This window comes from Notechis scutatus, chromosome Z (genome assembly GCF_049901735.1).
Source record: "Notechis scutatus isolate UNSWTSFEM ecotype Mainland chromosome Z, rNotScu1.2, whole genome shotgun sequence".
NCBI classification, from domain to species: domain Eukaryota; kingdom Metazoa; phylum Chordata; class Lepidosauria; order Squamata; family Elapidae; genus Notechis; species Notechis scutatus.
The window spans coordinates 79,034,111-79,047,656 of NC_142025.1; positions in this window are offsets into that span (position 1 = coordinate 79,034,111).

The window sequence follows — 13,546 nt, forward strand, 5'->3', positions numbered from 1 at the left end:
TGATATGGGGGATCCCTTGTACTTGCCTAGCTTCTCGCTGAACACGTCCTGGAATTCCTGGACGAGGGCTGCTTCCCAGTCATTGCTCCCAGTCTGATTGATGCCAGCTAGCTCAATTCCTAGCAGTGCAAACCACTGCAAACCCAGAAGGCTGGGTCGATCTCGATCGACGATGGTCAGAGGTAGGGTTACGGTGTGGTCTTTGAATGTTACTCGGACATCACTGGATCCGGCAACCAGGATTCGGTTTCCCTGGTAGTCTTTTAATATGATATTTTGAGTGCTGAGGTCCTGGCGGTGGATGTCAGGGATCAGCTGCCTGAAGGTTTTCCATGAGACCATGGATAGGGAGGATCCAGAGTTGACTTCCATAATGCATGGGCAATTCTCGATACTAACCCTCACTCGGATTTTTCTTGCATCAAGGGACGATGCGTGGTCGATGATGATAGTCTGATGCGCTTCTTCACATCTGGATGAAGTGACAGGTGCTTGATTTCTGTAGTGTAGGTTCCATTGAGTGCCTTGGCGGTCCCGATTTGCTGGTGGGGTGCCGGCAGTCTGTCGGAAATTATTTTCTCTCCTGGTTGGGCTGGGTCCTCGCTTGCTTCTGCAGACCTTCGCGATGTGGCCCCTCTTCCCACAGGAACGGCAGAGTGCGTCTAGGAATTTGCAGTCAGATCGCGGGTGGCTACCCCCGCACCCGGAGCATTGGTACGGGGATTTCAAATTCCGCTGGTCCCGCTGGTCGCGTTCTGACCTGAGTCTGTTGACCTCTTCTTCCTCGCTTTCTGATGAGGATTCGTGGTCCTCATGGTGAGTGGTTGTTGCGTGTCTCTCAGAAAATGATGTAGCGTCACTGGCGAGTTGGCGGTGCGGTGCGTTTGCCCGGCGCATTCGAGCGGCTGACTTCCTGGTTGTTTCTGCTGCAGTAGCGTCGGCGATGACATCTGCGAGGGCGATGTCTCCCTTCGCCATTATCTTGCTCTGGGTTGTGGGGTCTTTGAGACCCAAGGCAATCCGATCTCTCAATGGCTTCTTCAAGGTTGGTGAAGCCACAGAGTCCACCTAGGTTCCGAAGGTCGGCGATGAAGTCTCCAATGCTCTCGCCTTCCTGTTGGTCCCTCTGGTAAAACTCGTGTCTTCGGATGAGCGTTGGTACAGCTGGGGCATAATGGGCCCGGAGGATTGGGGCAAGGTTGTCCCAGTCCATTGTCTTGACTTCCGCTGGTTTTGCAAGCGCCTTTGCCATTTTGAAAACAGCAGGCCCGCAATGGGTCAGGAATACAGCTCGTTTCTTGCCAGGCGAAGCATCCTTCAGATTGTTGGTTTCCAGGAACATCTGAAACCTGTCCATATCTGAGTCCCAGTCTTCGTTTGCCGGGTCAAATGGAGCGGGTGGTATGGCGCTGCTGGTCATTCTGCCGCTTTTTGGTGCGCTCTCAGCCACGTGCTCTGTAGGTTCGTTGGTTGTTCAGTCAGCTCTAATGTCTCCGTATCCCACCTTCGTCGCCAGTGTTATGTCTGGAACGTGGGCGCAAGGAACGGAGACGAGGCATCGGGTAGTGACTCAACTCTTTATTAGTGACTTCAGAACAGAGCGAAATACTTGGGCAGCAGCAGCCCTTTTATAGGGCTGGCTGCTGTCACAACAGCCAATGCTTTTGAGTTTGCCGCGCTGGACGCGGCCAATCAGCGGTGCCCGTTAACAGCCAATCAGATCGGCCAGAATTGACCAATCAGGATCCGCTGCTCGCGGCCAATCAGAAGTGCAGGATTACGAGCCTGCCATAGAAGTAAAACTATTTAGGATTTTAAAACAGTGCGTTTGCTTAGTCCGTAACAGTAGTATATTTTGAGCAGATAATTATCTGGCTGCTGTGGGGAAATTTTGCATGCCTATACTGGATATTGGATATACATTTTTTTTAACCTCAGAAACACTTCTTATTAAACCAAGCATGGAAGGAATTCCTTTCACAAAACATAATTTTTTTTGCACTCAGATTCTCATATACAGTAGACATAAAGAAGGAAAATTACCCATGGCTTTTGAGATATCACACACATCAATCACTGTGCTTTTAAGCTTCAAGGTTTGAGGGGATACAATTTAAGCACTATAATCACTGTAATCATTGTACTGATAAAGTATTACAGAGAAAAATACAGTCAGATATTTGGAATATATTGAGTCAAGTATAAGAGCTAAATGGTCAGTTATAGCTCAATAATTTACAGAAAAATTCTCAATAAAGAGAATATCAGAGACATCAAAGATGGTAGATCTACAGCTAGAAATCAATCTAAACTCACTAGTTGGTTGAAAATGTTAATTTTATAACCCTTAGCCATTCAACATAGTAAGAGCAAGATGAGTCACCCTCTGGGTTAAACAAATACCAGGAAAATTAAATTTAGGATCATTAGAACAACTATCATGATTGATGCAAGTCTCAAGTTTATAGATGAGAAGAAAACAAAGTACTGTAATCAGACACTGTTCTAGCATTGAAACCCCGTATTAAAATTAGATAAGCTGTAGGGTACTGAGATTCCAGATTTAACAATATATTGTTCTTAATTTAGTCTGCAGAAACTCAAACTTGCTGGATTCATTTGATTGCACATAGGAAGCTACTAGAAGCAGGCAAGAAGGTGAAAGTTTTGTTCTCCTTTGTTCTTTTATTTTGATAACATTCAAAATATTAACAATATAACCACCTAAATCAAATGTTGCAAAGCAACATGTCTTCTTAAGAAAAAGGTGCCAAATGATTTAATATAATCCCCAAATCTATTGTCTCTTATCCAACAATATTACAAGCACAACTTTCAAGTCCAATAATAGTTAATTGATTTGCCATTTATGGGTTCTACTATGAAGCCATTCAAAGGCTAGAATTTTCTAATAATTTATTAGTAATTTTATTGCAATCAATCTTTGTTATTGAAATGGAAATTAGACCTACATTATAACATTTCAGGGCTTCAAATTTAAAGACAAAATTGCTTTGGAACACATAGCACACTTAAGTGACATCTATTTTTAATTCCTAAAAAAAGGAATTATTTCCCCCAATATTATGTGGTTGTTCTGTATAGCTACAGTGCAATCCTGGGACAAGGTGAGGGTTTTTTTTAAAGTTGAATGTGCTATATAAAGCTCTTGAAATACATATCTTAGAAGCACTTTCTTAACCTTCAAATCCAAGGTACTGTGCTGCCTAACTATTCACCATAAGAACACTGTATAAGTAGTCCTCGACTTACGTTTAGTGACCGTTTGAAGTTACAACAGCACTGAAAAAGGTGACATATGGCCATTTTTCACATTTATGACCATTGCAGCAACCCCATGGTCACGTGGTTTACATTCAGATGCTTGACAACTGACTCACATTTATGACAATTGCAGTGTCCTGGAGTCACCTGATCCCCTTTTGCGATCTTCTGACAAGCAAAGTCAATGGGGAAACCAGATTCACTTAACAACCATGTTACTAATATAAGATTCACTTAACAAATGTGGCAAGAAAAGTCATAAAATGGGCAAAACTCATTTAACAACTTCTCACTTAACAACATAGATTTTGGGCTCAATTGTGGTCATAGTTTGTTTAGAGTGCAGAAGATCCTTGTCACAAAGGGTTCCTTGGGAAATTATTACCTTTTTTTTCTTAGAATTCTTTTCTATTTCTTCATAACAGGTAGTTGCAAGTTTCTACTTTTCTATTTCTTCATAACATAGGTTTCTACGTTCATTTTCAAATTAAATATGCAAAACTAATTATACAGTATTCAATTAAGGCAGTTAAACAAGCATTTTTCCCTTTTCAGTTGTAAAAGAATAGGAATGCAGCAGGGATTTATCACTTCTTGTGCCAAGCTTTTTAGGTTAACCCTTCATTTTACAGATATTAAAGTTTATGTCTGTATGTGCAGCCTTGTCTCTAATCTCCTCCGCGTTCTGTATAGCTGGCAATTTCTCAGGCTAGTAGGAGATTATCTAAAGACTTAAACAGCCTTGCTTTTTTCTTTCAACACTTTGGAAGAAGCAGACTATCAGGAGGTCCAACATGTTTTGCCAACCAGCTTCTCTTCACTTATTCCTGCCGCTCAGCTTAGTCCCTATTAAGTTCCTGTTCCCTCCCCAGAAGATCTGCAGTATAAAAGTGTAAAAGTGTTTCCCTTTTTCCTAGAATACCAGAACAGAGTGCATACCTAGGTAATCACAAAAGAGTATGGTAAGACAGTTTTCCACTGATGCTTTCTTATGCAATTTTCTTATGCAATTTTCCTAATATTGTGTCCATTAAAATTATCTATAGACTCAATATTCAGAAGAATCTTGACAGACTTGAGCAGAATAAACAGAATAAAAGAGTTGGAAGGGATCTTGGAGGAGTCCAAGCCCCTGCTCAAGCAGAAGAGCTTATACCATTCCAGACAGAGGCTCTTCTTAAAAGCCTCTGGTGTTAATTATTTGGGTGTTTTAAATTAAATCCTCAACTATGGAAGAGATTGTCTATATATATTTATAAATAGATACATAACCAAAGTAAGTGAGTTTTAAAAAGGAAGAAGACAAGATTGTCTACTGTCCCTTCTTGATGTGTGTTTTTTAGTTCTTAAAATATTGTTTAGAGACATAAGACGAGATGAAAGGATTGTATGCATCATGATTAAAAAGAACAGTCAAACATACTAAGAACTTTTGCAGATGACTTAGTTCTGGTTTTGCAGACCCTTTAAAGGGAATTGAACTTTTTACAAGTAAACTAAAAATGTGGAACATTAGCACTTTTCAGAATTAATAAACAAAGACAAAGATGCTAACAAAAACATGATACAGATGGAACAGAATAACACAGTTGGACCTTGGAGGTCTTCTAATCTAACCTTCTGCTCAAGCAGGAGATCCTATACCATTCCAGACAAGTGGCTATCCAGCCTCTTCTTAAAAGCCTCTAGAGATTGAGCAACCATAACTTCTGATGCACCAACTGGTTTATTGTTTTCAATTTAGAAAATCATTGGTTGCTTCTCTCCTTGATTAGTTTCCATCCATTGCTTCTGGTCTTGTCTTCTGCTACTTTGGAAAATAGATTGACTCCCTCTTCTTTGTGGCAGTCCCTCAAATATTGGGATACTGCTATCATGTCACCCCTAGTCCTTCTTTTCACTAGACTAGACATACCCAATTCCAACAACTGTTCTTCATAAGTTTTAACCTTCGGCCTCCTAATCATCTTTATTACTTTTTTCTGCACTCTTTTCAGAGTCTCCCAAAAGAGCAACAAAGAAAATAAAGAAAAGAAACAAAGAAGGTCAATTCAGTGATGAGAAAATAAGGACCTGTATCTAGATAGGGGGGAAAAACAGATGAATAGGTATAGAATAGGTAGTTCCTCTGAACAGGATCCATACCCAACATGGTGTCTGCCAGGACTTATTGTTTAAGTGGGGGTGTTGTGTCTACCCCTCAGTATGACTGTGGTGTTCTTTGACAAAATGTCCATCACATTGTGTCCGAATGTCCATCAAGAGTGTTGTGTCTGCGCAGCAGCAGACACAGAATAGCCTGCTGTTAGTAGCGTGGGAAAATACAGTTATTTAATTGGCTAATGGAGTGGCAGGCAACCGCTATGTAAGGGAACCCGCCAGCCATTAGCTCTCGTGGTGTTGCAGTTGGAATTGAGTACTTACCAGTAAACATTGATTGCGGATCCATTGTCTCTGGCTCCTTCTTCCCCACGACATAACAAAGAGCTTACACCAGCCCAATGTCTGATTTTTTTCAACATAGACCACCCTGTCCTTGAATGGCATGTACTGGACATTAACATTTTAACTACTATAAATCCATGTATTTACCATACACTAAATAAATAAAAGGTGGTTCCTGGCTAAACAGGCTAAACTGTGAGAGGGATCTAGGTGTTCTCGACCACCACTTAAATATGAGCCAGCAATATGCTGCAGCTGCCAAAAAAGCCAATGCAGTCCTAGGCTTGATGAACTGAGGGATAAAATGAAGATCATGAGAAATGATAGTACCACTCAGTACTGCACTAGTGAGCCCACACTTGGAATATTGTGTCTAGTTCTGGTCACCACAATATAGAAAAGATACTGAGACCCTAGAGAAAAGTACAGAGAAGAGTAACAAAGATGATAACAGGCGTGGAAAATAAATTGTGTCATGAACGGATAAAGGAACTAGGTATGTCTAACCCAGGGATGTCAAACTCAATTTCATTGAGGGCCACATCAGGGATGTGTTTGACTTTGGGAGACCGGGGGTGGGCGTGGCCAGGGTGGGCATGGCCAGCTTGACGCCACTCATGTCAGGGGCACTCAAGCACTCTGGCAGTGAAAACAGGCTCCCAAGCTCCACTTTCAGCTGGAACGTCCTCCTGCAGTCCTCTGCCAGCAAAAACTCAGCTGGGGGGGGGCTGCACGTGGTCCTCATGCTCCCCTCAGCTCTGTTTTTTGCTGGCAGAGGGCTGCAGGAGGCTGTCCCAGCCAAAAATGGAATTCTCCCTCGCTCTGTTTTCACTGGCAGAGGCACTGCGGACCAGACACGGTTTCCAGGGCAGCCCTGCGGATCAGATCTAAGCACCCCATGGGCCAGATCTGGCCCCGGGCATTGAGTTTGACACTCCTGGCCTAACCTAATGAACAGAAGGATTAGGAATGACATGATAGCAGGTTTTCAATGTTTATAGGGCTACCGCAGAGAGGTGGGGGGAATCAACGCACCAAAGCACCCGAGAACATGACAAGAAGCAACGGGTGGAAGTTTGTTAAAGAGAGAACCTTTCTGGAACTAAGAATTAATTTCCTGACAGTGAGAACAATTAACCAAGGGAATAGCTTTCCTCCCAGATTTGTGGGTGCTTCATTCCTGGAAGTTTCCCCCCAAAAAACCATGAAAAGTTTGGAATACCAATCTTAGGATACTTCCTATGATTCTATGTTTTTATAAGTAACTTGTAAGGGCACCATCCTATGTGTGTTTATTTGGGAATGAGTTCACTACATTAAATAATGATATATCTTATTTTTGAAAAGCACAAAATATGTTTCGCTCAAGCCCTTTTTGAATAAAGAGCAGCAGCAAGAAATTTAAGTTATAGTAATAGTTATAGTAAAACCCTGGCTGCGGTTTTATCTTCAGTTAGATGTAACAATGGAATAAATGTGCTAGAAACCTGGATACCCTCTAGTCCACAAGAAATGACAGACTTTTATTTTTAGTATTTATTTTTAGTATTTATCTGATTTGTCAATCGCTTACAAGATACAGGTATAAGAATAAATATAGTTTTGAATACATGAGATAGATACTTACAAGGAAAATAAAAAACAATAGGACAAGGATAGTAGGCATGATTGGTGCGCTTATGCACACCCCCTACAGACCTCTTAGGAAGGGGGTGCAGCCAATAGTAGACAGTCTAAGGTTAAAGTTTTTGGGGTTTGGGGAAGAAACCACAGAGTCAGATAGAGTATTCCAAACATTGACCACACTGTTGCTGAAGTCGTATTTTCTGCAGTCAAGTTTGGTGTGGTTAACCTTGAGTTTGGATCTATTGTGTGCTCTTGTGTTGTTATGGTTGAAGCTGAAGTATTCATTTGCAAGTTTGCAATGTATGATTTTATATACTATATTTAGATCAGACCGGAGGCGGCGTAGTTTACACTGTAACTGGAATGCAACTGTAACTGGAATGGCTTAATTTTAAAAATATTTCTTTATAAAAATAGAATAACAACAGCAACAGCACTTAGACTTATATACCACTATACAGCCATCTCTAAGCAGTTTACAAAACAATCTGGGTCCTCATTTTACCAGTCTCTGAAGGATTGGAGATCAACTTTGAGCCAGTCAGAATCAAATTCCTGGTAGTGGGAATTCAGAATTAGCTTGAAATACTGCATTCTAACCATTTCACTACTATGGCTAAAAAAGCATTGACATTTGACTATAATAAAGTATTTGTTCTGTAACTTTGATTTAAAAAAAAATATTAGCAAACAGGGCACCAAATTGTGTAATAGTTGCTGTTCATCTCTTTCCAGATGAAGAGCAACACTGCCATCTATTGGAGAATTGTAAATTCTAGCCTTAATAAGGATAATTTTATTATACTGTGCTATATTCTGCAGAATAGATTCCCCATACCTATATAATTTGCATTACCAAGGTTTTTAGGAATATTAAAAGCAACATTGAAGAATGCTTCAAGAAGAAAAGAGTCTCTTTTCTCTTTTACAGTTGCAGTAGGCACTTCAACTCCCACCACTCATCTATGACTCTCTTCATCTCTTCCCTTTTTGATCACCCTGAGTCGGCCACCATTGTCTCCACCTGCTGCTTTCTACCAACCAGCATTTTCTTCCTCCTGATGATAATGAGGAAGCATCCTTCTGAAGCAGCTGCTAGCTTTTCACAACACTTTACAATGCCCATGAGACCTTCACTATGCTCCCGTAATGTCTTTTCAAGAACTTCTGGTTAAGGCTTTAATGCATGTCATATATGAGTTTCAGCTATGCCAAGAACTACTTTCAACATGGCAAACACTCTTAACCTTTTTGATTTATAAACAAGGAGAATGTTCAACCTATCCTAAAGCATAGAGGCCTCTCCCGCTAATGAGTATTTTACAAAGAAAACCTTGCCAAAAAATTAAATGCCTTTTAAACTGAAATGATACATTCTAAAGAGACAGGTATAGAACATGGAATAATAGAATTGGAAGAGTCATTGGAGGTCTTCTAGCCAATCCACTGTTTCAGCAGAAGATCCTATACTATTTAGATAAATGATTGTCCAGTCTCTTTTTGAAAGCCTTCAGTGATGAACCACCCACAATTCCTGAAGGCAAGCCATTCCATTGGTTGATTTCTCTCACCATTAGGAAATTTCTTCTTAGTTCTAGGCTGCTTCTCTCCTTGATTAGTTTCTAACTATTGTTTTTTATCTTGCCTTTTGGTACTTTGAAAAATAGTTTGATCCCCCTAGACTTCGTAGGAACCCTTCAAATATTGGAACACTTTTATCCTGCCATCTCTAATCCTTATTTTCATTAGACTAGATATACCCAATTTTTGTAACTGTTCTTCATAAGCTTTAGCCTCCAGCCCCTAATCATTTTGCTGCCCTTCTCTGCACTCATTCCAGAGTCTCAGTATATTTTTTATATTGTGGTGACCAGAAGTGGGTGTAGTATAGGTAATCCTTGATTTACAATCACAGTTGAGCCCAAAATTTCTGTGGTTAAGTGAGACATTTGTTAAATTAATTTTGTCCCATTTTATGACTTTTCTTGCCTCAGTTGTTAAGTGAATCACTACAGTTGATAAGTTAGTAACCTAATTGTTAAGAGAAACAGGTTTTCCTATTGACTTTGCTTATCAGAAGGTCACAAAATGGGATCACATGACTCTGAGACATAGCAACTGTCATATGAAGCAACTGGGAATGGGATCACATGACTCTGAGACATAGCAACTGTCATTTGGTTCATAAATATGAACCAAAGCAGATGCCAAGCATCTGAATTTTGATCACATGATCATGGGGATGCTGCAAAAGTCGTAAGTGTGAAAAATAGCGTAAGTCACTTTTTCAGTACCATTGTAATTTTGAACATTAAATGAACTATTGTAAGACAAGGACTACCTGTATTCCAAGCATGGTCTTACTAAGGGTTTGTAAAGCAGTGCTAAAACATCATGTGATCTTGATTCTAGCCCTATATTAATGCAGCCTAGGATTGCATTGGCCTCTTTGACTGCTGTTGCACTTCTGGATGCTGTTGCACTGTTGGCTCATATTTAAGTGATTGTCCATTAGGACTCCAAGATCCCTCTCACAGTTCCTCGCATTAAGCCAAATTTTATCTAATCTATACCCACATAGTTGGTTTTTCACTACATTAAATTCATTTTGTTAGACAGGGCCCAGTGTCCAAGTCTGTCAAGATCTTTTTGGATCTTTTTATTTTCATTTGTTTTTATGTTATAACCTATAAAATTTCAATTTCAATTGAACAGTGTATTGCCTGGGTACATGTTATTTTAGAAAATAATAATCAAAATATTTACAGCAATAGTCATTACACTGATATTAATTCTGTAATAATAATAATAATAATAATAATAATAATAATAATAATAATAATAATAATAATAACCATCATCATCATCATCATGTTTGTCTATCCATTTTAACATCTCTCTCCTATAACATTAGTTCTTTTCTTACATTTCCATGTTTTCAACTTCTGTTTCTATTAGTCAACCATTGATAAAATAGGTCCCATGTCAAAAAATATTCAGTTTCGTCCTTTTCCTTATTGTTGATGTTAGTCTATCCATCTCTGCACATTCTAAAAAAAAATTAATTAATTTTCATCTGTCAGGATTTCCTCACTTTTCCATTGTTATGCAAATACAATTCTAGCTGCAATTAATACATGTAAGATCAAATATATGTTCCCTCTATCACATTTTTCCGGTAAGATACCCAGCAAAAATATTTCAGGTTTCAGATCTAGATGTTGCTTTGTCATTTTTTTTCCAACTATGTATGTATTTTTGTCCAATATCTTTTTGCCTTTGGGCATGTCTACCACATATGACAATACAAACCGGGTGTCTGATTACATTTTTAACATTTAGTGGACATGTCCTGAAACATCTTTGCCAATTTTGTTGGTGAAATGTGCCATATATAAAACATTTTATACAAATGTTCTTTATATGCAGTTGACATAGTTCATTTAACATTCCTATCCCAGAGCTTTTGCCATTTATCTAATTCTATTGTATATCCAAACTTCTTAGCCCATACTATCATTGTTTCTTTTACTTGCTCACTTTCCATTTTGATACTTAATAAATGGCTATACAGTTTCTTTATAAGTTTTTCATCCTTCCCAATTAGTATCTGGTCTAATTCTGTTGGTTCTTTATAAAAACAGTACATTTTGTCATCTTTCTCATATCAAGATTGTATCTGCACTTGTGGCCACCATATTATATCAATCCCTTGATTACTCAGTTCCTCCTTTTCATTCAAAATATCTCTATATCCTATAATTTTTCCATATTGATAATATTTGGATGTATCAATGCCTCCATTGTGGAGAGCCAAATTGGTATTTTCAAATAGTGTTGTTCATTAATTTTTGCCCAAACTGTTAATAATGCATTTCTAATATAGTGTCTTTGGAAATATTTTGTTTTTCCCCATACCAAAGAAAAGCATGCTAACCCAACTGGAGATCATGTCCATCTAAAATTAATAGCCTTTTATGCCTCAAATTAATCCATTCTTTCATCCAAGTAAAGCTTGATAGTACAACTCCCATTCTGGCCACCCAAAATTCCCTCTCTTTTTGGAATCTTGCAACAATTTCAGACTTATTCTTGCTTTTTTGCCTTGTCAGATATATCATATTTAATTTTATTTAATTCTTTTTGGATCTTGAGCTTGGGAAGTTAGCTATTCCTGCCAGCTTAGTGTCATTTGAAATTTGATGAGTTCCTCATTTAATTTCCTTGTCTGGATTGTTTATGAAGATATTGAAGAGTACTGGGCCTAAAACAAAACCTTGGGGTACCCCACTGCTTCCTTCCTTCCAAGTAGACATAGCTCCATTGAGAACTACATGATGCGTATGATTTGTCAGCCAGGCACAAATCTAGCTGCTGGTGGTGGTGGTGATCCTACATTTTACTAGCTTGCCAAGAAGTAGGTTGTGGTCTACTTTATCAAATGCTTTACTGAAATCTAGATATACTATGTCCACTGATTTAAGAACCATGTCAGCTCTTTTCCATTTGTCTGATATTTTTTACATGTTGAAATATTTTTTTATTACTATTATTGACATTTGATGCAAGTCTTAGTTGATTATGAGCCTTAGCTTTCCTGACTTCATTTTTGCAAATTCTGGTTATATGGTAGTTATGTGTCCCTCCTTCCATTTTTATACTTGCCCCTTTTGTCTTTCAATTCATGAACCATAATAATAATACCAATAAAAGGATAGTAAAGAAGACAATAAGTAGGATAACAAATAATACTACAGTCCTGCTACATGGGTTAGTAGACATTAGGCAGCACTGGGAGTATTAAGTGTTCAGCAGAGTGATGGCGCGGGGGGAAAACTGTCCATGTCTAGTTGTTTTGGCATACAATGCTCTATAGTATTGCTCCAAGGAAAGGAGTTGAAATTGTTTATGTCCAAGATGTAAGGAATCTGCAGATATCTCTCAGCCCTTCTTCTGACCTGTGCAATGTTCATTGCATAATGTACAATGATTGTTTCTGCATTACATTTAATTCCAATATGACAGGGTCAATTCTCCACCAAAGTTAGAAGTGATAGAGGGAGTTGAAACTGCAGGAACCTTGGGTGAGAGGGACCATGTCATAGTAGAATTCAACATAACACAAACACAAGCAACAGAACATCATGACACCAGAGTCTTGGATTTTAAAAGAGCTGATTTCAATAAACTCAGAGAGAACTTGGGAAAGATTCCATGGATGAAAATCCTAAAGGGGAAAACAACTCAAGAATCTTGGGAAAACTCTAAAAAGTATGATCACAGAAGCCCAGACCAGCACAATACCACTGAGAAAGAAAAACAAGAAATCCAAGAAGAAACCAGCATGGCTGCACAAAGATCTCTCTGGCAAATTGAAAGAAAAAAAGGACAAGTACAAAAAATGGAAAGAAGGACATACAAATAAGGCAAAATATCAGCAGATAGCCAGAATCTGCAAAGATAAAATCAGGATAGCAAAGACTCAGAACAAACAAAGACTTGCAACAAAAGTCAAAGATAATAAAAAAACTTTCTTCCAACATATAAATAACAAGAAAAAGATAATAAAAAAAAACAGATCTGCCAACATCTAGAAACAAGTAAAGTAATAACTAGCAGTACGGGTTTGTTAAAAACAGATCATGCCAAACCAATCTTATTTCATTCTTCAACACAGTGACTAAATTAGTAGACCAGCAAAATACTGTGGACATAATATATTTAGATTTCAGCAAGGCATTCGACAAAGTAGACCACAACTTACTTCTTAGTAAGCTAGAAAAAAGTGGAATAGATAGCACCACCACTAGATGGACTTGCAACTGGCTGGCAAACCGTACTCAATGAGTAGTCCTTAATGGTCTAAGTCTACAAGGTTCCGTCTTAGGCCCAGTACTCTTCAATATCTTCATTAACGACTTAGATGAGGGAATAGAAGGGGAACTTACCAAATTTGCAGATGATACTAAGCTGGCAGGAATAGCTAACATCCAAGAAGATGGATCTTGGCAGACTAGAGCACTGGGCCATATCTAAGAAAATGAAATTCAATGTAGAGAAAAGTAAAGTCCTACACTTAGGCAAGAAAAACCAGAGGTACACATATAGACTGGGTGAAACCAGGCTCAATAGCAGTAACTGAGAGGCATCTTGGAGCCTTAGTGGACAACCACCTAAATATGAGCCAGCA